The sequence below is a fragment of the Anser brachyrhynchus genome, assembly GCF_964034855.1.
Source record: "Anser brachyrhynchus genome assembly, chromosome: 1".
NCBI lineage: Eukaryota > Metazoa > Chordata > Aves > Anseriformes > Anatidae > Anser > Anser brachyrhynchus.
The window spans coordinates 169,545,497-169,566,286 of NC_137694.1; the positions used below are offsets into that span (position 1 = coordinate 169,545,497).

At 37.9% G+C, this 20,790-nt stretch overlaps 1 long non-coding RNA gene across 1 annotated transcript in view; it reads right to left on the minus strand.

Moving 5' to 3' along the window:
• LOC308189697 overlaps nucleotides 1-18,860 on the minus strand; it is a 74,446-nt gene extending 55,586 nt beyond the window's left edge. Inside the window, exon 1 of the long non-coding RNA XR_013946520.1 lies at nucleotides 18,788-18,860. This is a non-coding gene — a long non-coding RNA (uncharacterized lncRNA). The remainder of the gene's footprint in view (nucleotides 1-18,787) is intronic.
• Between the last annotated feature and the right edge of the window lie 1,930 nt (nucleotides 18,861-20,790).

The window sequence follows — 20,790 nt, forward strand, 5'->3', positions numbered from 1 at the left end:
GTGTTTGTCTTAAAATGTTAATCCAGGCTGTGAAATATTTTGAAACCTTAGGTTAGGACAGCTTTATATTTTCTGTGGCCCATAGCTCTAAAATCTATACAATAACATCTTGCACCTATGGATAAATTCTGAAATAGACAGAAATAGGTGCTGTAGCTTCCTAGATGACTTAACAGTTGATAAATGTTTGAGTTACTGCTCTAATTTCTGTATTTTATTTTAAGAATAATATGCACATTTTAATCATAATTTACTTAAGAAGTTGCAGAGACATTCTGCCAGGTTTGTTTTATTTGTTTGTTTGTTTGTTTTTCTGTAGACTTGCAGAGTCAAATTTGCGTGTATGATCTTTGTAATGCTGCTAGAGAGAAATATTTCCAATTGTTGTATTACAGGAAAAAAAAAATTTCCCATACACACACTAGAGAATGAATACTATTGATATCAGCCAATATCAGATATTCCTCAGTGTAACAGCTAGCAAACTTATTCACCATCTACCAATAGAATCAGGAAAAGTTATTCTATTTTACATGTAAATTTGAAATTAATTAGCATGTGATAGAATATTCAGTCTATAGCTTGCATGAAGTAATCGTAATTTCATTCTGTCTATTACATGGAGATATTAACAAAAACAAACCACTAAAGGTTGAAGGAGGTGATTCTCCCCCTCTACTCTGCTCTCATGAAACCTCACCTGGATCTCTGGGGCCTGCAGAATAGTAAAAACATGGACCTGTAAAGTGGGTTCAGAGGAGGGCCACAAAGATAATCAAAGTGCTGGAACACTTCTGCTACAAAAATAGGCTGAGGGAGTTGGGATTGTTCAACGTGGAGAAGAGAAGGCTTCAGAGAGACCTTAAGCTTCCCAGTACTTAAAGGGAGCCTACAGGGAAGACAGGGAGGGAGTTCAATTAAACGCACTATATTTCTGCATGGAGGATCCTGAGATCTTCTACTGATCAGAACTGGCTGTATCTCTAGTATTAATCCAGAAGGATCATAGAAAGGCTCAGAACAGTTTTGTTTACTTGTTTGTTTGTTTGTTTAGTTAGTTAGCTAGTTTGTTTTTTAATCTACATAGGCACATTGTATGATTTGCCTGGCTGCAAACACTAAGGCAGTAATTTAGGGCAAGTCTAGTACTTCTGTGCAGTGTTCAGAGGGCTATGTTTCCTTCTCCAAATAACATTTTCAGATTTTCCAGGAAAATTGATTTTCCAAGAAAATTGAAAATCTCACCTCTTGGAGAGGATAAAATGTGAGTTGACAAACTCGTTGGTATTTGGGTGAAATAGGTATTCAAGATAGACAGCGGTCTAACACAGACTGTTAGGATTTTAGTCAAAATTCTGGAGCACCTTTGGAATGGAAAGAGTAGGGAGACAGCTCTGTCTTGAATTTATAATCTTTCTCTGTCAATGTTCCTACTTTATGGTGTTCAGATGCCCAAACAAGTTTGCCTTAAATATGTTGAGGGTTTTTTGTTTGCTGATGCTTAATTTCCGTGGAAATCCTAAATCAATTTTAACTGTAATCAAAGCAAAAGTAGGAATTTAGGATTTTCAAAGCCAAGAAAAAGGGCTATATTAGGAATACTTAACCAAAATGTAAGATAAACTTTTCAAGTGAGTGGGATGTCCTAGTTCTCTGTTACTATAGCAACCAGCTAATTATTCAATTTCTTCCTCCCCTGCCCTTGTGTGCAGGGAAACTTTCTTTTTTTGCATATAGGATCTATTCACCATGCAGGAACTATGTAGAGTTGGCATAATGGTTTGGTGGTTCCAGCTTTTTGTTCTGAACTATTTTTGCCAACTAAAGTTTCACTTAAATCTTCACAGTAAAGCAAATCACAGGGTTGCAGATGAAACAGTCAAATCATTTTCTTTAGGGACCAAATGCCCAGAATGCTTTTTAAGACAGTACCTGAACTAATAATGGAAATGACAATGATGTACCTCCTGATTTTACACAGAACTTCATTTCACTTCACGTTTGCAAAATCACTGATTGGCTTGAAACTGGTGGCTATGTGCCATTTTCAGAGATTTCTTTATAATTCTACTGCCTTGAGGACTTTAGGAGTTAGTATAATCAGAAAAAGCATTACTAATTATTTTATTTTATTTATTTATTTAAGTTTGAGAGTTTGCTTATACATTTACTCACTTTTTGGGGAAAAAAAAATCACCCTTTTACTCTCTGGCATGCATGTAGTGGAGGAAAGAGAAGGTGTTAGTACATTAGTGGACTCACCTTTCTCTGGCAATTAGCTGTTTTTTGTTATCTGCACAAAAATATTGCCTGGTACAGTATAGCAGGCTACCTGTTATGGCAGCGGAATCTACATGGCATAGCATTTGGCCCTGCTGCTTTGCACTTTTCAAGACTCCCTTGAGAAAAGAGTGCAGATGTTCTTAATGAGATATATTTGGCATCCTGTGTATACAAAAGGAAACAGAGAACTATGCAGTTTCCTGCTATCAATCAACAAGCAGTCCTGATAAAGCTACTGCAGAGAGATTGGCTTGCTCAGGCCTGCTTAATGTCATGGAAATACAAGCCATTTTATCACTGACTCATTGTGAGCGTCTCTTTAGAGGTCTTTTGGGACAAGACTTTTTATTTCTTTAATATTTTACAGCTAAACTTTATGAATATAATCGGATTTCTACTTAATCAGCTATTGTGTTGACAGTTTTCATTTATTTTACTACTTGTTTTAAATCTTAGACACTGCACAATGTGACGAATAAATGTAAGAATTACACCTACTTAGACTAATTTAGAATTTAACATAAAATTTAGTAGTTTTCATAAATAAGTTCAAAATTATCTATCAGAAACAAGGGATTGCCATTCCTGTTCGTTAACTGGAAGTTCATATGCTTAACTGAGGGGTAAATGAGGAAAAGGAAAGGGAATCTTGACTGAAAAACTCCCTTTTTTTCCTCCTCCAGGTTTCTGCTAATGGAAAGAGAAAGGGAAGAGCAGATAGATATCTTATTTATATATAAGACCAATGTTTTTTGGACAACATCCCTCCCACTCAGATATCAGTGTGAAGTGAGAAAAAAAAATGTTCATTTGACTGTTTAACGGCATTGTCTCTACTCAGAAACCACTACCAAAACTTAAAGTGATAGCATAAAGTAGTGGTGGAAAAGGCTAAGCCATCTTTTACTTGTTGAAAATGTGTATGCTTATATATACTCTTCGTCAAATCAAGATATTCAATCTTTCTATCTCTATTCAATTCCACACAGTGATACGGTGCCCTCTTTTACCTGGATGACCTATTTTTTCCATAGTGGGCTCTAGTTTCAGATCAGGGAGGGAGAAGTAAATGTCCTCCTTAGAAGTTTACCTCAGATTTTTGTTTTTACTTCACCGATCTTTCTTATAATGTGTTCCTGTGGTTTTGCTGGGTGAGATGATACTTAGTTTAAGAATATCATGCTAAGTTAGTGACATTTCCTTGAAGTTGTCTGCCTCCCTGTACAGATAATGGAATGTTTCATCAGCTTCCCCACAGGAAATGAATCTTAACTTTTAACCTCGTTCTGTATGTGTGTGTGTTTTCCTGCTAGGACAAAGCAAAAAAAAAAAAAACCACCAAACAAACAAACAAAAAAAAAACATCTTTCAAGTGCTTATTCAGTCTAAATATTATCTTGTCTTTCTGAAAAGTTTCACAACTTTCGGCTTCACAGAATCCAGACATGAAAGTAAAAAGGGTCTGACAACATTTGGGGGAGGAAAGACAATAACTGTTTCATGCTGCTCTTGCACAGAGGTGAAAAGTAATATCATGTTGAGTATATCACTAACTCTGCAGATAGCTTCAAGTGCTGCTTTTGGCTAAACGAATAGCAAACGAAATATCTACAAAAATATAACATAGGTATTGCTGTATCATTAGCAGCTTTCTGATACAAATGGAACTCCAGAAACAAAGGGAACAATTTGATTGATAAGAAGCTAATATAATTCAGAAGGTAACATACCTGCAATATAGACATGTCTTTGGTACATGATGACATATTTTATGACATATAGATTCTATCAGCGCGGGTCTTCCAATCAAACCAATATATTTTAAAATCTTTGCCATAGGTTAAAGAGAAGTCAGTGGTTCAGTGAAGAGATTACTGATGAGATTGTATGTATATTGGTGAGACTAGGTTACCAGAGTAGTTTCTTATAACCTTTAATCTATTGATCCAAGGATTTATGCAGTCATAGATGATTCAAAAAACATAAATTGCATTTACTCAGATGAGACATACTTATTCCTAGATAAGTGCAAGTGCACTTAAAATGGCTTAAATTAAAAATCCCTTTGGTCGGTTTATTTCATGTTTGCGCTGAACTGAAGTTATTCCATAACAGTGAATGAAAGTCATTATTACAGACTTAAAGTTGTCTTGATGGATTTCTCCCCCTCTTTCTCCATTGAAACATTGTATTTTTTTTTCTCCAGGTATATTATTTTCATTGATGAATTGATAGAAGCTACAACTGGACCTGTAATCCCACATGCTACAATTCTGGGCAAGAGAGAGAACAGTCATGTGGTTTGAGAGTATTGATACTTAGGTGTTCTGTTCCCATCTTGTTTTTAATAATTCTGTGTTTATAGAAACATTCTTATTATTCATCTGAGTTTTGACACTATAGCTAGCTACGGTATCCTTATCAAAAAACAAGGTATTAATTAATGACATCTAGTCACTAACTCTATAGGATGCATCTTTCTTCCCATGTTTTAATTTCTGTATTAGAAAACTTATTTTGTTACTTGTTTCAGTAAATTTTGCAGTGTCTTATTTAGTCTGATTTTTTATTTCTTGGTTTATAATTCTTCACCTCTTAGGAGTTTTAATAATTTTTCTGTTTTTGCCTCAGCATTTTGCTATCTGCATTTTCTTGACATCCCTCTTAACATAGATATTCGTGTCAGTATGTCAAGACCATCTTTTTCCAAATTCATCCCCCTTCCCAAAGAATACCAAGTGTCCTCTCCATTTTTGTTCCTTAACTCTCTAGACCAATTGATTCTACCAAAATTTTACTGAGTTTTATTCAGAAGAATTCTCCTAATGAAATCCATAACTTGTTTTAAAATCACAGAATCACAGAATGGTTTGCCATTCTATGTCTTGGGTAGTGATACTTTCAATTAGACCAGGTTACCCAAAATCCCATCCAACCTGGCCTACAACACTTCCAGGGATAGGGCATCCACAATTTCTCTGGGCAACCTGTTCCAGTAGCTCACCACCCTCATAGTGTAGAATTTCTTCCTTATATCAAATTTAAGCCTATCGTCTTTTAATTTAAAAACATTACCCCTTGTCCTGTCACCGTACGCCCTGATGAAGAGCTCCCCTCCCTCATCTTAACTGTAGGCCCTCTTTCAATACTAGAAGGCCACTGTAAGGTCACCCCAAGCCTTCTCATATTTATGTTAAACAACCTCAACCCCTCAGCCTGTGTTCATAGGAGAGGTACTCCAGCCCACTGATCATCTTTGTGGCCCTCGTCTGGACCTGCTCTAACAGGTCCATGTCTTTCCTATTCTGCAGGGCCCAGAGCTCCAGGTGAGGTCTCATGAGAGCAGAGTAGAGGGGGAGAATCATCTCCCTAGAACGGCTAGCTACAATTCTGTTGATGCAGCCCATAATATGACTGGATTTTTGGGCTGCAAGTGCACAGCCAAAAACTGTGCATACTACATGCAGAACAGAAAGATGCCAGTAACATTAAGAATGGAAGCTTGCAATGGCAAGGACTAGCAGAAGGAAGAGACTTCCCCTGAAGCCTGAGGAGCCTTTGCAGAACTGCTTTATTGCAGACTGAAGAGGAAAGATCCGTCACATCAGGTGAAACATTGGCGTTGACTAAGACAGACTACTCTTCTCCATTTAACAACAAGCGCAACCAAGAAAAGATGATCAGAGACAGTCGTAGGTGACTTTCTTCTGAGAGGTAAAGAGCCACCCATTTGCAGACTTGACCCACTCTCAAGAGTGCTTTGTTGCTTACTATGGGCTCATATTAGGGACATTGGCAAGAAACTACCAAGCCTTGTACAGCCCACACATTACCACCCACTGCTACTACTTCATGTTGGCACCAATGACACAGTCAAGAGAAAACAGGCATATCATGAATGACTTCAGAGCCCTTGGAGCAGAGGTAAGAGTCTGGAGCACGCATGTTCTTCTCTTCAATCCTATCAGTTGAAAAGGCATTGAAAGGACCAGTCAAACCCAATGGATCAATGCATGGCTTCAGGACTGGTGTTATAGACAGGGATTTGGCTTTTTAGACCATGGGACTCTCTTTGTGAAACCTAGTCTCCTGGGGTCAGGTGGGGTCCATCTGTCAGAGGAGGGAATGAGCATCTTCAGCTACAGGCTTGCCAAGCTCGTGAAGAAAGCTTTAAACTAATGCTACTGGAGGAGGGGAGCATTGAAGGTAGTGTCAGCAGTGGCTGCCCAAAGATAGTAAAAGCAGCAGAGGTTAGTGGGAGAGCACCCTGGGAGAGAATCCCGGCTACAATTGGTGTTCCCCAGGCCTCAGTCTTGGGACCAGTTTTGTTTAACCTTTTTATCAACGATCTTGATTAGGGGATCAAGTGCACCCTCAGTAAGTCTGCAGACAATATCAAGTTGGGAAGGAGATTTGATCTGCTTTAGGGTAAGAAGACTCTATGGAGGGATCTGGATAGGCTGGATCAATGGGCTGAGGCCAACTGTATGGCATTCAACAAAGCTAAATACTGGGTGCTACACTTGGGTCACAACAACACAGTGCAGCAATGTAAGCTCAGAGAAGAGAAATAGCTCAGCAGAAAAGGACCTGGGGATGTTGTTCAACAGCCATCAGAACATGAACTGGTTAGACATCAGGAAGAATTTCTTCACATAAAGAGTGGTTAGGCATTGGAACTGGCTGTCCCATGAAGTGGTAGAGTCACCATCCTTGGGAATATTTAAGAGATCTGTAGATGTAGTGCTTAGCAACATGGTTTAGTGGTGGATTTGGTAGTGTTAGGTGATGATTGGACTTGATCTTATGAGTCTTTTCCAACCTAAATGATTCTATAATTCTGTGATGGCTGGCTCCTGTCAAGCTTTACATCTACCTGTACCTCCAAGTCCTCCTCCATAGTCCTGTTCTCTATCCATTCATTGCCTAGCCTGCATTCATATTTGGAATTGCCCTGCCCCAGGTGCAGGACTTTGCACTTGGTCTCGTTGAACTGCATGACGTTCACACAGGCCCACCTGTCACTTGCTGAGGGTGCAGTCAATCCTACTGTCCATATTGTCAACAAAGATGTTAAATAATTCTGGTCCCAGTACAGATCCCTGAGGAACACCACTTGTCACTGACCTCCACCTGGACACAGAACTGTTGACTGCAACTCTTTTAAGTGCAACCGTCTAGGCAAATTCTTTATCTACAGAGTGATCCATCCATCAAATTTGCATCTCTTCATTTTAGAGACAAGGTTGTCACATGGGACAGTGACAAATGTTTTACACAAGTCCAGGTAGATGATGTCAGTTGCTCTCTCCTTATCGACCAATGCTTCAGCCCTGTTGTAGAAGGCTACCAAATTTGTCAGGCATGATTTACCCTTAGTGAAGCCATGCTGGCTGTCCCTTATGACCTCTTTGTTTTCCATGTGCCTTAGCATAGTTTCCAGGAGGATCTGCTCCATGATCTTGCTGGGCACAGAGGTGAGACTGACTGGCCTGTAGTTCCCAAGGTCTTCCTTTTTTCCCTTTTTAAAAATGGCGGTTATGTTTCCCCTCTTCCAGTCACGTGAAACTTCATCAGACTGCCATGAATTTTCAAATATGATGGAGAGGGGCTTACCAACTTCATCTGCCAGTTCCCTCAGGACCTTTGGATGCATCTCATCAGGTCCAATGGACTTGTTCACCTTCAGGTTCCTTAGATGGTCTCAGACCTGATCTTCTCCTACAGCGGGTGACACTTCATTCTCCCAGTCCACTCCCTTTGCCTACTGTGTCTTGTGTGGTAAATGCATGATAACTGAACATCTCACAGAAATTTCAGTTGGAAACTGGAGTGCTTGGTATGCAACCAGATTTACTCTACAATGTTTCCTCAACTGATTTCCAGATCAGATATAGACTGATCTGTGCTGCTGTAGTCAAAAAATAAAAAATAAATAAAGATCACGAGACAAATAGGTAGTTCTTTTGAAGACTTTGGCTTCTATGTTAGGCTCAGTTTGTCATTTTATATAATGTTATTTTATAACAATGTCCAAGTGAGATGTTAAGACGGAAGTTGCTATAGGAATATAAGGTATTAATAGTAATTGCACTTTTATTGATAGTATGATTCTCCATTTGTCAAAAGAGGATTAATGGTGTTAAAGCAAATTCAATACTATTCTAATATGCATACCAGATACATCAGTTTTCTCTTGCTTCTTTGGTCTTTTTTGTGTCATTTTGTTGGTTTCTATTTTTCTACCTTTTCCTGGGATTAAGCTGAATATATTAAGCACTTTAGAAAATAAACATTCATGTACATTTCTTCCACCATGGTGCTATTCCCCAGTCACTGCTAAGAACTGTGATTTATCTTTGGAAATTAAACACCTAATGAAAATATTATGTTTTCCAGTAATGTAAGATAACATATGTAACTATCTAAACATGGACCAGATGAGACATATCTTAGAGAAACAAGAAACGGGAATGAAAAAAAAAGGTAGATTTGTTGATAAGTTTTCTATTTTTCAGAAATGTATGGTGACATTCTGAACATGGAGGTCAACATCAAAATATTCTTGCGTTCACTGGTGATGCATTACAGACAAAATTTAACGGTAACATTTGATTTACTCCAATAAGACAAAAATATACTAATGTGAGTATTAATAATCCATTCAGAAATAATCTGAAGATGCTCTCCTGTGAAAGCTGGAGGAAACAAATGTGGTCATAAAAGGTATGTTATGGTCTCTTGTGCAGGAGAACTGTCTTCATTATTAATATCAGAAAGCGTGCAAATCTCAAACATTTTTAGAAGCTGGTCTTCTGATGTTCATGATTGTCAGGACATATTTTTCTGTTTGAACTTGAAGTTTATCTGCATGAAGCCAGTTCCCAGAATATTTTTGGTGAATTATCAACCATTGAAAGTAAAGAAACAAATTCTTATTTTAAAAGTTATTCTATCTGTATGTATTAAAAAAGGTTAAAAAAAAAGTCATTAAAATTTTAGAGCTCTGTTCTAAGTGATACACAATTGACACATTGAGCAAGAGACAAGAAGAGCACTGGAGTCATTTCTGTTCGAACTATACTGACAGACAGGCTAGGTAACCCCAGAACAGAAAACAACCGAAGGCAGTGGTGTAAAATTGCTGCCTTTCTATGGAAGTGTTTCCACAACTAAGGTAATTCTGTTACACAAATGTTAGTTATATTATCCTTCAACTATTTTCAAAAAAATAGACTAGCCTTAATAGACTGATATGAAGCTTGGGATCTATTCTTCACATAAAACTATACATCTTTCACATCTTTCAACTGCCCTGACCTCGGGGTAGATCCTCTTGGCTAAGTAGGAGATGAACAGCAAATTGGATTTCAATATCACAATTTGGAATGCAAAAGCTTACATTTTAACTAAATCCCTCTTTGGTCACTAATGTCCTTATTAGGTTATGGCCCTGCATATACTGGACAATTAGAGCCATGAATTAGATAAACTGCTTTTTCTAACTACTGTAAAAAGATTTAGGTTTTGGGTGACTAATTGCAGAACCAAGTACGCACAGTTTACTATGAGCTATTTGTCAGGTTTCCAGAGTTCTACCACTTTACAACCATTCTTTTTGGGGGAAAAAATGCAGAAGGAATTATTCAGTATGTAAAAGTATGTTTTTCACTCTCTATTGATTCCATCTGATTTTATATGAATAGCCATACTTTCTAATTAAAGAAAGTGACAACTGTTACAGTGTTCTCATATGTGCCAATGCATCTTAGATCTACATGATTTGAAATTTAAAGTATTCACAACATTAAACTTTACTTATCTTTTTGTAACAGCAGGAAAAAATACTTTGAAAAAAAAATTAGTACAGAAAGGACATAGTTGCACATTTTCCATTCCTAGTAAGTGACTAATCAGTAATTCATTCACTTCTTTAATATTAATAGTTAAAAGATTAATCATGATGAACTAACTTATTATTAGTGCCCACGTTATACGTGCATCCATAGATATGGATCTCAATATGGCAATTAACTAATGTACCATTATTTTAAAGTTAATTATTGTAACATTAGAAGTAACTATGAAGAGGGGATTCAGGATTTTTTCTATTTTTTTTTCTTTAAAAACAATTTTGTATTTTCTCATATTAGAAAATGATACAGGGAAAGAAAAAGCATGGATTGGAGCTACTTCATTTTATTTTCCCAGTTTCATCCATTTTAGGTTTGTGCTAATAATTTTGTAAATGACAAACACCATAGCCTAATCTTTCTACCTAGAACTAACAGCTGTCAACTCTGAAAATGAATAGTTCTCAACTTCTTCAAAGTTGTTATGAACAAAATAAATTAAAAAAAAAAATCAAAATTATATTATTATACTGCCTCCCAAACTAGAATGTTGCAGTGGAAGGATACAGGCGCTTTAGGAAGGCCAAGCTGGAAAGACAAGGGAAGTTGCCCTCTGTGTGACAGTGTAGTGGGTTTACATGGCAAGGTTTGGGTAGCTATAGGGGTGGCTTCCGCAAGAAGAATCCAAAAGCTACCCCATGTTTGATAAGGGGCCTGCCGCTTGCCAGAGCTGAGCCAGTAAGTGATGTTGTTTGTGCCTCTGGGAGAGCAGATTTAAGAACGGGGGAGGTCGGGGGGGGGGATGGGGGGGGGAGGGAACACGACACAGCGGAACAGCTGCTGAACAGCAGGTGGGAGAGAGAGGAGTGAGAACCAGCCCTGCAGACCACAAGATCAGTGCAGAAGGAGGGCAGGAGGTGCTCCAGACACCAGAGCACAAGTTCCCCTGTGGCCTGTGGAGAGGCCCCTGGTGGAGCAGGCTGTCCCCCTGCAGCCCATGGTGAACCACGGTGAAGCAGATCTCCACGCTGCAGCCCATGGAGGAGCCCCCAGTGGAGCAGGTGGATTTGCTCTGAAGGAGGCTGCAGCCTATGGAGAACCACTGCCAGAGCAGATTCCGGGCTGGACCTGTAGCCCACGGAGACCACGCAGCAGCAGGTGACCTGGCAGGAGCTGCTGCCCATAGGGACCTCGCTTGGGAGCAGGGGAAGAGAGTGACTGAGAAGGAGCAGCAGAGACAAAGTACTATAGACTGACCACAGCCCCCATTCTCCGATTCCTCTGCACCGCTGGGGGGGAGGAGGTGGAAGAGGGTGGAGGGTGGGATCGTGTTTTTGGTTTCTTTCCGTTGTTTCTCACTTCTCTAGCTTGTTAGTAATAGGCAATAAATTTTACTATGTCCCTACTCTGAGTCTGTTTTGCCCTTCAAAATAATTGTTAAGCGATCTTCCCATCCTTACCTCAAACCTTGAGCCCTTTGAATCATATTTTCTCCCCAGTTCCCTTTGAGGAGGGAGAGTGAGAGAGTGGTTGTGGTAGAGGTCGGCCGCCCACCCGAGTAAAACCACCACAAACAGAGCAGCTGGAGTGCACGGGGCTCTGCCTGGGGATGGATGGGGAGCTGACAGAGAATATATGTGATAAGATGAAAGGGAGGAGAGGTAAAGGTGACATTATAGTGGGTATCTGCTATAGGCCACATGAGTAGGCAGGACTAATAGATGAGGCCCTCTACAGACAGATAGGAGCAACCTCATGTTCACAAATCTTGGTCCTCATGGGGGACTTCAACCACCTTAGATTTTCTGTTGGAGACAGCACATGAGGGCACAGGCAATACAGTAGGTTTCTATAGTGTGTTAATGATAACATCCTCCTCCATGTGACAAAGGAACCAATAAGGAGAGGTGTTCTGCTGGACCTCATTCTCACCAACAAGGACAGGCTGGTGGGGAATGTGAAGGTGAGAGGCAGCCTTGGCTGCACTGGCCATGAGATGGTGGAGTTCAGGATTCTGAGAGCAAGAAGGAGAGTGAAAAGGAAGCTCACAAACCTGAGCTTCAGAAGAGTAGACTTTGGCCTCTTTAAAGATCTGCTTGGAAGAGCCCCATGGGATAAGGCCTCGGAGGGAAGAGGAGCCCAAGAATGCTGGCTAGTATTCAGAAGTCACTTCCTCCAAGCTCAAGAGAGGGCCATACCAAGAAATAGGAAATCAGGTAAAAATGCCAGGAGGATTGTGTGGACAAAAAAGAATTCCTGGACAAACTCAAACACAAATAGAAGGCATATGCTAAACACAAAAGAAGGTGGAAGACAGGACGGGTAAACTGAAAGGAATACAGAAATGCTGTCCAAGCATCCACGGATGAAATCAGGAAAGCAAATGTAATTCAGTCTAGTCAGGGATGTCAGCAAGAAGAGCTTCTATATGTACATAAATGACAAAAGGAACACTAAGGAAAATGTGAGACCATTGCTGAATGAGACATGGAACCTGATTACACAGAAAAGGGGAAAGGCTGAGACACCTTCTTTGCCTCAGTCTTTAGTAGCAAAACTGGCCTTCAGGAATCCCACATCACAGTTGCCAGGCTGACTGGCTGGAGCAATAAAAATGTAGCCTTGGTGGAGGAGGATCAGGTCAGGGAATACTTACCAAACTGGATATGCATATGTCCTGCGGCCCTGATAGGATGCACCCAAGAGTGCTGAGATAGCTGGCAAATGTCATCGCAAGGCCGCTTTTGATAATCTTTGATCAGTCATCACCATGGCTGGGAGAAGTGCCCAAAGACGGAAGAAAAGCAAATGTCACTCCAATCTTCAAGACCGGGGTCAATGCTGGTTCCAGCCCTATATCCTTAATTTTTAATCCGTAGAACTTTAATTTTGCACCACCTTTTTAAATAAATCTAATTGATTTGTGGTCTGGCTTTGTCATCCTGTTTAAAATTTCATTTGATTTTTTTTTCAAAACAGTTTGATGTGTAGACTTTGGTAAAAAGATACCTCTGAATAAAATAAGCAGTACTTCAAGCTGCTTGCAAATAATATTTTCTACTCTGGTCCAGAAGGCTGCTAGACCACAAACTGAGACCAGTGGGATTTAAACCTTGTTTAGGTACTTTCCTAAATAATTTTCATTTATCGTCACAGCAAAATGGGAAAAAAAAATCTTAACTTTGAAACAAAAATAAATTGTGATACCAATATTTCAGTGAAATTTCCTTTTTTATGTTTTTGAAATTAGTTGCATTTAACACAATAGGATCTCTTGAAGTCATCCTTGAAACTCCTAATGTTGATGCTTAAAGAATTTAAGAATTTAGAGGAATATTTAAAATCTAAAAGATTTCTAAAAGACCATGCTGGTAAACATTTCCATACTCACATATTAAATATGACATAGAAAACTTGTCAAGGGAAGTATCTATATCAAAGATTACATCAACCAACTTTTGAAGAAAAAAAAAATCCCCATCTGACAGTTGTGATGATACTGATCAGTAACCAAAACTGCAGACTGTTGGCTGATGCTGAAGTTAAATGTGTATGACAGAAATAGCACCAGTGATGGATGGCTTTGGATCTGCTGAACTGACAAAATGCTACAATGCTTAGGATGCTTAGTTGACAGTAAAACAAGCAACATAGGGACATGATATTTGAAGTCTTTACATGACATAATATGAAATGATGGTCAGGACTGAACTTTGACTATTTGACATTAACTGTGTTAATTTATATGTAAGAATTTGTCTACCAGTGTTGTGATACAGGTCATCTGTTGAAATATCAACATGGAGTACAAAATAACATATTGAAGTCAAACCTGATGCAGCTACACAAATTTCTGAAAACTCGTACTTTTGCGCAAGCGACTAAGTACTTATTTGTGCTTATATGTGTCATCCTCTCTAGATTTCATTTCAAAAGTAGGTGTTATTAAGGAAGTCATGTCACACATACTCAGGGGACACTTAAATTCATGTTATAATTCCTTTTTTTCTACCTTCACATAAATTAGAGGATATGAAAAGGAAACAAACAAAAAAAAAAAAACAGATAAGCCAGGAAAAGCTGGCAGCTCATAGAACATCATGAAGTGTGCAGGTTACTTTCATACACCGTCACCATTTCTGTCCATCCTTAGTGTTTCCATTCTCTCAGTACTACATAGCTGCCTATGAAACTTTTTCCCATTACATTATGTACACAACTATGAGGTCTCGGTAACTTCTTAAACTGCAGCAAACTCCCGATGCTTTTTCTGGTACAGAATCAGCACAATCGGTGTTACCTGCATGATCATTGACTGTAATGGTAAATCACTGTCACTATGAAAGCCTAGTCAATAGTATAATCCTATTTGGATTTCATCATTTATTTTTTGGCATCAGTCTACTATTTGTCACTCTAATATCCTACCTCTGTTCTGAAGAATGAGATTCACTCACACAACTTTAGCTGGAGTTAAAGGACAAAATTGCCTATACTTTGTCCAAAGTAAACAGAGGCAGACATGTCCAGAAGATTCAATCCTTCTCACTTAGGCATCTACCTTAGAATGCAACAAGTTGCTTCTGGAGATGCCTAGCTCACTCTTCAAGACCTGAAACCTATTTGATTGAAAATCACTGTAAATAATTTTACTTAATATTTATTTTCTACCAAGCAGCCAAATTTTTTTTCTCATTCCTACATAGGTATAAAAATGGGTGTTAGATTCATATTTTTATTTCTTCATCATATTTCTGAATATTTTTATTATGCTTATATTTCAGTGGTTAATCTGTACCCTTCCCAAATTTCATGGTGGGATTTGTAGCTGTCATCCTTACCCTAATGTTGATTAAAATTAGCAAGAAGCAGTTCTGACCTATTGATTGCAAAAAGAAACTGAATGAAGATATATACTGTTCAGTAGGTGTAAGGACTGGTAGTGCTGATAGTACAAGTGAGGAAATTAATTTTTAAGTTTAAATCTCAGCTTTTGAAAGAAAAACAAAGAAAAAAGTTCAAAGAGCAAAGCAATAGGAACTACAGATCATTCTATCAAGTATTAGATGGAAAAAGGAGGTGAAAGAAGAGAAAGGGAGATCAGTAATAGGAAAACTAATAGAAAAACAGATCCAATGTGCCTGAATTGATTTTTGTGATTACCGTTTATTAAAATGCAGTGGATACAGATTATCTTCCTTTCAAATGCTCCGTATTTATTATTGCTTCATTTGCCTTGAAATGATAACTGCAGGCACTTAAATAAATGGATTCCAACATTGCCTAGTCTCATTGTACCATCCTTGCCTATGATAACTACCCCTATAGAAATGTTATTTTGAAACTTCTTCAAGCAATGCATCTCTATTAATCACAAAATCTTTCTTTGCATGTCTTCTGAAGTACTTGTACTGCCTACATTTTATTTCTTACCCTAATGATAGGAGAGTATTTTGTAGTGTGAAAAAAATGCTGTTCTTTTGGAAACAAGTTTTACTATGATTTTTCTTTTGCATAATTTGTAATTTGAATTTGGCATTCTAAGGAATTATGGGATTACAGGCTATGCCATAGAGTTCATAGGTGATCTTTTGCCTAAATTCATCTAGGTTATGGCCATCTAAATAAATTAAAGGTGACCTGGCACATTCCTGGGAACTGAGGCCCTCTGGCATGGAATGTCTATATCTATGCTAATAAGATTTATTTTTTTTTTTTTTTTCCGTGGGCAGGCTATTCATTTGCAAACTGTCTATTCAGAATGGTCCCTAAAATTACAGAATCACAGAATCACAAAATGATTGAGGTTGGAAGGGATCTCTGGAAGTAAAACCCCCTGCTCAAGCAGGGACACCTAGAGCAGGTTGCCTAGGACCAGGTCCACATGGCCTTTGAAGATCTCCAAGGAAGAAGACAAGATCTCCAAGGAAGAGACTCCACAGCTTCTCTGGGCATCCTATTCCAATGCTCCATCACCTACACAGCAAAGAAGTGCTTCTTGATGTTGAAAGAGAACCTCTTGTGTTCCAGACTGTGTCCATCACTTCTTGTTCTATCAATATGCATCACTGAAAACAGCCTGGCTCCATCTTCTTTGCACCGTCCCTTCAGGTATTTACAGACATTGATAAGATGCCTCTTGAAGTGCACTTCTTCTAGGCCTACCGGTCCAAATGGTCTCAGCCTCTCCTCATAGGACAGATGCTCCAGTCCCTTGAACATCTTGGTGTTCCACCACTGGACTCTTTCCAATATGTTCAGATCTCTAACTATCTAACCCCAAACCATAACCATAGAATCATAGAATCATAAAAGTTGGAAAAGACCCCCAAAATCATCTGGTCCGACCATTTTTATAGTGTACTAGTTGGATAGCCAAAATCTTGTCAGAAACTACTCTAACAGTGTGTAGGAACATTTCCAGGTGCTTCTTAATTTACTATTAGAGGCATATGTTTAAAATTCGTGCACCAATTTTCTGAAGTTTTCATGATACAGATGGGTATATATTACAATTCTAAGAAATTATATGAAATGAAAGATAGGTATGTAAATGCCTATGAAAAGCTCACTAAGTGCCTTGTTGCATAGCCTAATTGCATCTTTAGATGGTTATATGCACTTTAAAATGTCTGCCTGTAAAATACAATTTATTGTTCCTCCCTTGTTTGTCTTGCAGCTCTTGGAGAATGACTACACTGGAGTCAGTAGCTATGGGATAGAAATCCACGTGCTTATGCAGACTCCGAGTCAGGTTTTACAGACAATGCTGAGCTCTGTACTACAGTGATACACCAGCTAGTCTATTTAAAGCTTACATAGGGTGGGTGTGGGTGGCTTTAATGATAATTTTTATCATACCTATAGAATCAGAATTGACTCTCTAGGGTAAAGAATGCAGGTACAATTCCTTTATTCACACAAACTATGAATTTATAGTACAGCACCTATTGTGTCAGAATTATTCTCTCCCATCTGTAAAGCAGTTTTTTATTTCACATGGTTATGGAATACTGAGTGTTGCTATTGACTAAATACTTTCAATAGGTTAATTGCAGGTGTAAATCCACTTAGAAAAGCCTACAGTGTCTGTTTGGAAATTTCCCATTTTTTAATCACAATTTAAATATTAACATCTTTCACCAGCAAGAGCCAAAAACAACCTTTCATTTTTAGTAATAATCCCATAATTGCTGTATTGTTATAATCTGTATTTTTGCTATGTATGAAGGTTTTTTGTTTTTTCTCTAATAAATTATACTTATTCATAATTTATTTAAAAAGTTCCTTTGCTCTAATTATAGTTCTAAAAGTGTTTTTCCTTACATGTTCCCACCCTTATGACTTCAAATTCTTAATTCAGGAATGCGGTTAGACTACTTCTCTGAAGGCTTGAAAAGCACTGAGGAATGCCTGATGGGTATATCAAATACCAGAGTTTGATATATGAATTAAGATATGTAGAGAGATCTCCATAATGAACACCCTTGACCTCCCTTTCAGAGTGAAATATCATGCTTACAAACTTCTTATGGTTGTACAGTTGCATTTTTTTGAAGTAGTAATTTCATAATTCTCAAAGATACTTCACTAGCTACTCTATAACAGCATAAAAATACCATGGAGTGTCTTTATTAGATAGGAATAGGTATATGATTTTACAAAGTAGTTGGCAGTTTTTTTTTGTTGTTGTTGTTGTTTTTTCAAATTAGAAAGAAAAAAAATAAACACGCAAATTCGCTATAAAAACAGAAATGAAGTAATGCTGTGTACCTTCTCCTTCTTACTAGTACAGACCATTTCCTGTGCACATTGTCCATGGCAATGCCAGTCTTACTGTTTTCAAGCTCTTCAGTAATTCTGTCTTTCTCTTCCTTCTGCATATAAAAAGTAAGATGGCATTGGGCATTTTTCTTACTTCCTATGTGCCAGTTCAGGGTATACGTTATCAAAAATGTTCAGAACTCAAGTGCTTAGTTTACAGGACTATCAGAGTGAAGAATGGTGCAGCTGTAGTACTTAGAATGAGCAACCATGTTGTGTCCATACCATGTAGTACTTTCTTTCAGAGTTCCTCTGGGCCTCACGCAGTGTTTCTGTTGGTCTGTCACTAAGCAGTATATTTTGGGTCTTGGCAACTTAAACTGTTTGAAACTGTGCAAGGGCTTTGATGCAGCTCAGCAAAGAGGTTGTAATTCCTTAACAGGAATCTGAGGAAATGGTGTTGAGCATTGTGGTATATAGCATGAGAGGATCTAGAGGATCTAGAGGATGCAAGGTTTTCCAGGGTAAAGCTGAAGCACATCTGTGGCTGGAGAGAGCTACATATGAGACTGTCTTTTGGGAGAAATCCTTGAGATTAAATATCCCCTCATCTCTGCTTAGGTATTGTTTTGAAAAGAGCTAGTCAGAGCAGTCCAGAAGACAGACAACGAGCTAACAGCTAACAGTGAAGACAGAGTGGAGACATCATTTATTCAAATTTTTGTCCTAGATCTGTTTTGCTTAGTAAGTAGCCATACATCTTAGACTGCAAGTGCAGGGTCAAGCATTAAATACTGGGACCAAGCTAGTATTCTTTGCCAATAATATTTCAGTGAAGGCCTGCATTTGAACTCTGAAATCTGTCTAAGGAGAAAGATGTGGCTTACTCACCTGTCAGAATGCTCCCAGGCCTGCTTCTGTTCTGTGAATAAGGTCAGTGATGCTGTGCTGAGTCCTCCACTGTTTTCTATCAGCTCTTGCAGCAATGTTACATCATTAATGTTAGACCGGCCCTTCCTAAAAGGCCTGACATCATGTAAAACAGTGGTTGTTGAGATATGAAGGATGCCTGCAGTTAGTCTGAGAGCAATAGTGATCTTGCAACATTTGAATTACAGGGTACTTGGATGAGCAATGTAAATGTGTAAAGTCAGGTGTCAGGGTATATCATGCTTTTAATACATAGGGGAGGACAATTTTCTCTCATATATGACTCAGAAAAACAAAAAGAGGTACTACCCAAAGTTCATACAATCTGATACACATTTATCAGCTGTACTGACTGTATTAGGCTTGCATTCTCATAGCTCCTAGGAAACTAAGACTAGAGAAATATGCCACAGGGAATTATTTCTTTGAATTAACAAAGTCTCGAAGTCCTTTTTTTGTTGTTGTTTTGGAAAAGGTTTGTTTGCTTTTGTTTGCTTGGTTGGTTGGTTTTGTTTATTTGTTTGTTTTCTTGTTGTTGCTTTTTGTTGTTGTACCAAGAGATATACAGCCAATCTATTCAGCCTAAGTAATTCCACAAAGAGGAAAAAAGGATCAAGGAAACAAAGGAATCAGTGATTGACTCAAAAAGTTCATTGTATTTAATGCCTTTTTTTTTTTTATGATGATTCTAGGAAATATTGTCCTGTAAAAATAGTTCTTTGTTTGCATTTCTTTTCAGAAAAGAAGTGTTTTAGTTACACTTGGGTGTCCTTTTTAAACAACAACAAAAATCTTTTCTACAATTCCCAATTGCTTGCTCTTCTCTTTCTAACACTAAGCTATTTGTCTTTTGTTAAATAAAAACCTAGGTCTGTGAGAACTACTTTAAAATAAACAAAACCCACAATATACACCTGACAAGCTTTGCATGGTATGTGTTGTAAGCAAATCCAACCATATGCAAACACCTGAACCTCATTTTGAAGTTCTCAAAGGTCATTTAAATGAATGCACAATTAAGGTATTTTTATGAGTTTGATTATATCTCTCTTGCGTATGTTTTTGAGGACTGAAGAAGGGGGTCATAAAATATTGCTTCAAAGATAATTCCCTAGCAATTCTGGGAATGTCATCATAGCGTTTACAACAAATGAGTAATGGAGAAGAAGAAAAATGGCAATGTAAGCAACTTGGAACATAAATTTAATTTAAAACTGATAGTTTATGAGTTCTTCAACCACGTTTGAATGGCCAAAGGAAGGAATCCTTATCTATTTCTTATCAGTATTTTGCCTGTGTTTGTGATCTGTGGTGTAAATTCCTTAGGGCAAGTATGTTTGTGTATTGGCTAGTACTGTAATAATTTACTCTGGATTTAGAGCATTCAAGTAATGTTTTTAAGCAAAAATAATAATGTAGTCCTACCTTTATATAGACAGATATGTACAATTGGGTTTACCCCAAAATAAAAATACATGTTCTGTGTAATGTCTAACTAATAATTGCTTCTAAATTATAGCGCAGTTTTCTCTGTATCAATCTCTTCTTCCATCCTATTTTAAAGAGGTTTGTTTTTAATGATGATTGGGAGGGCTTTTTGCAAGGCACCAGAATGAACACTTTCATAATGTCATAACGCCCTATATTTATTTATTTATTTATTTATTTATTTATTTATTTATTTATTTATTTATTTATTTATGGAGGGGTATGTTGGCAGCAAGATTCCACTGATTAAAAGTATCTGTTTAAAATTGGTCAGATAAATACTGCGCTAAATATGGATAAATTTTCACTGTAAGTACAAGAGATACTGGTGTAACTATTCACACTGAAATAAAATCACATGAATCCCAACTTTCCTGGCTGTTTGAAGAGGAAAAGAAACTTCCATTTATATTTTGACCTTACTACTATGTAGTAATTTCTTATGAAAATGTTCTTCTCCATTTAAAATGCA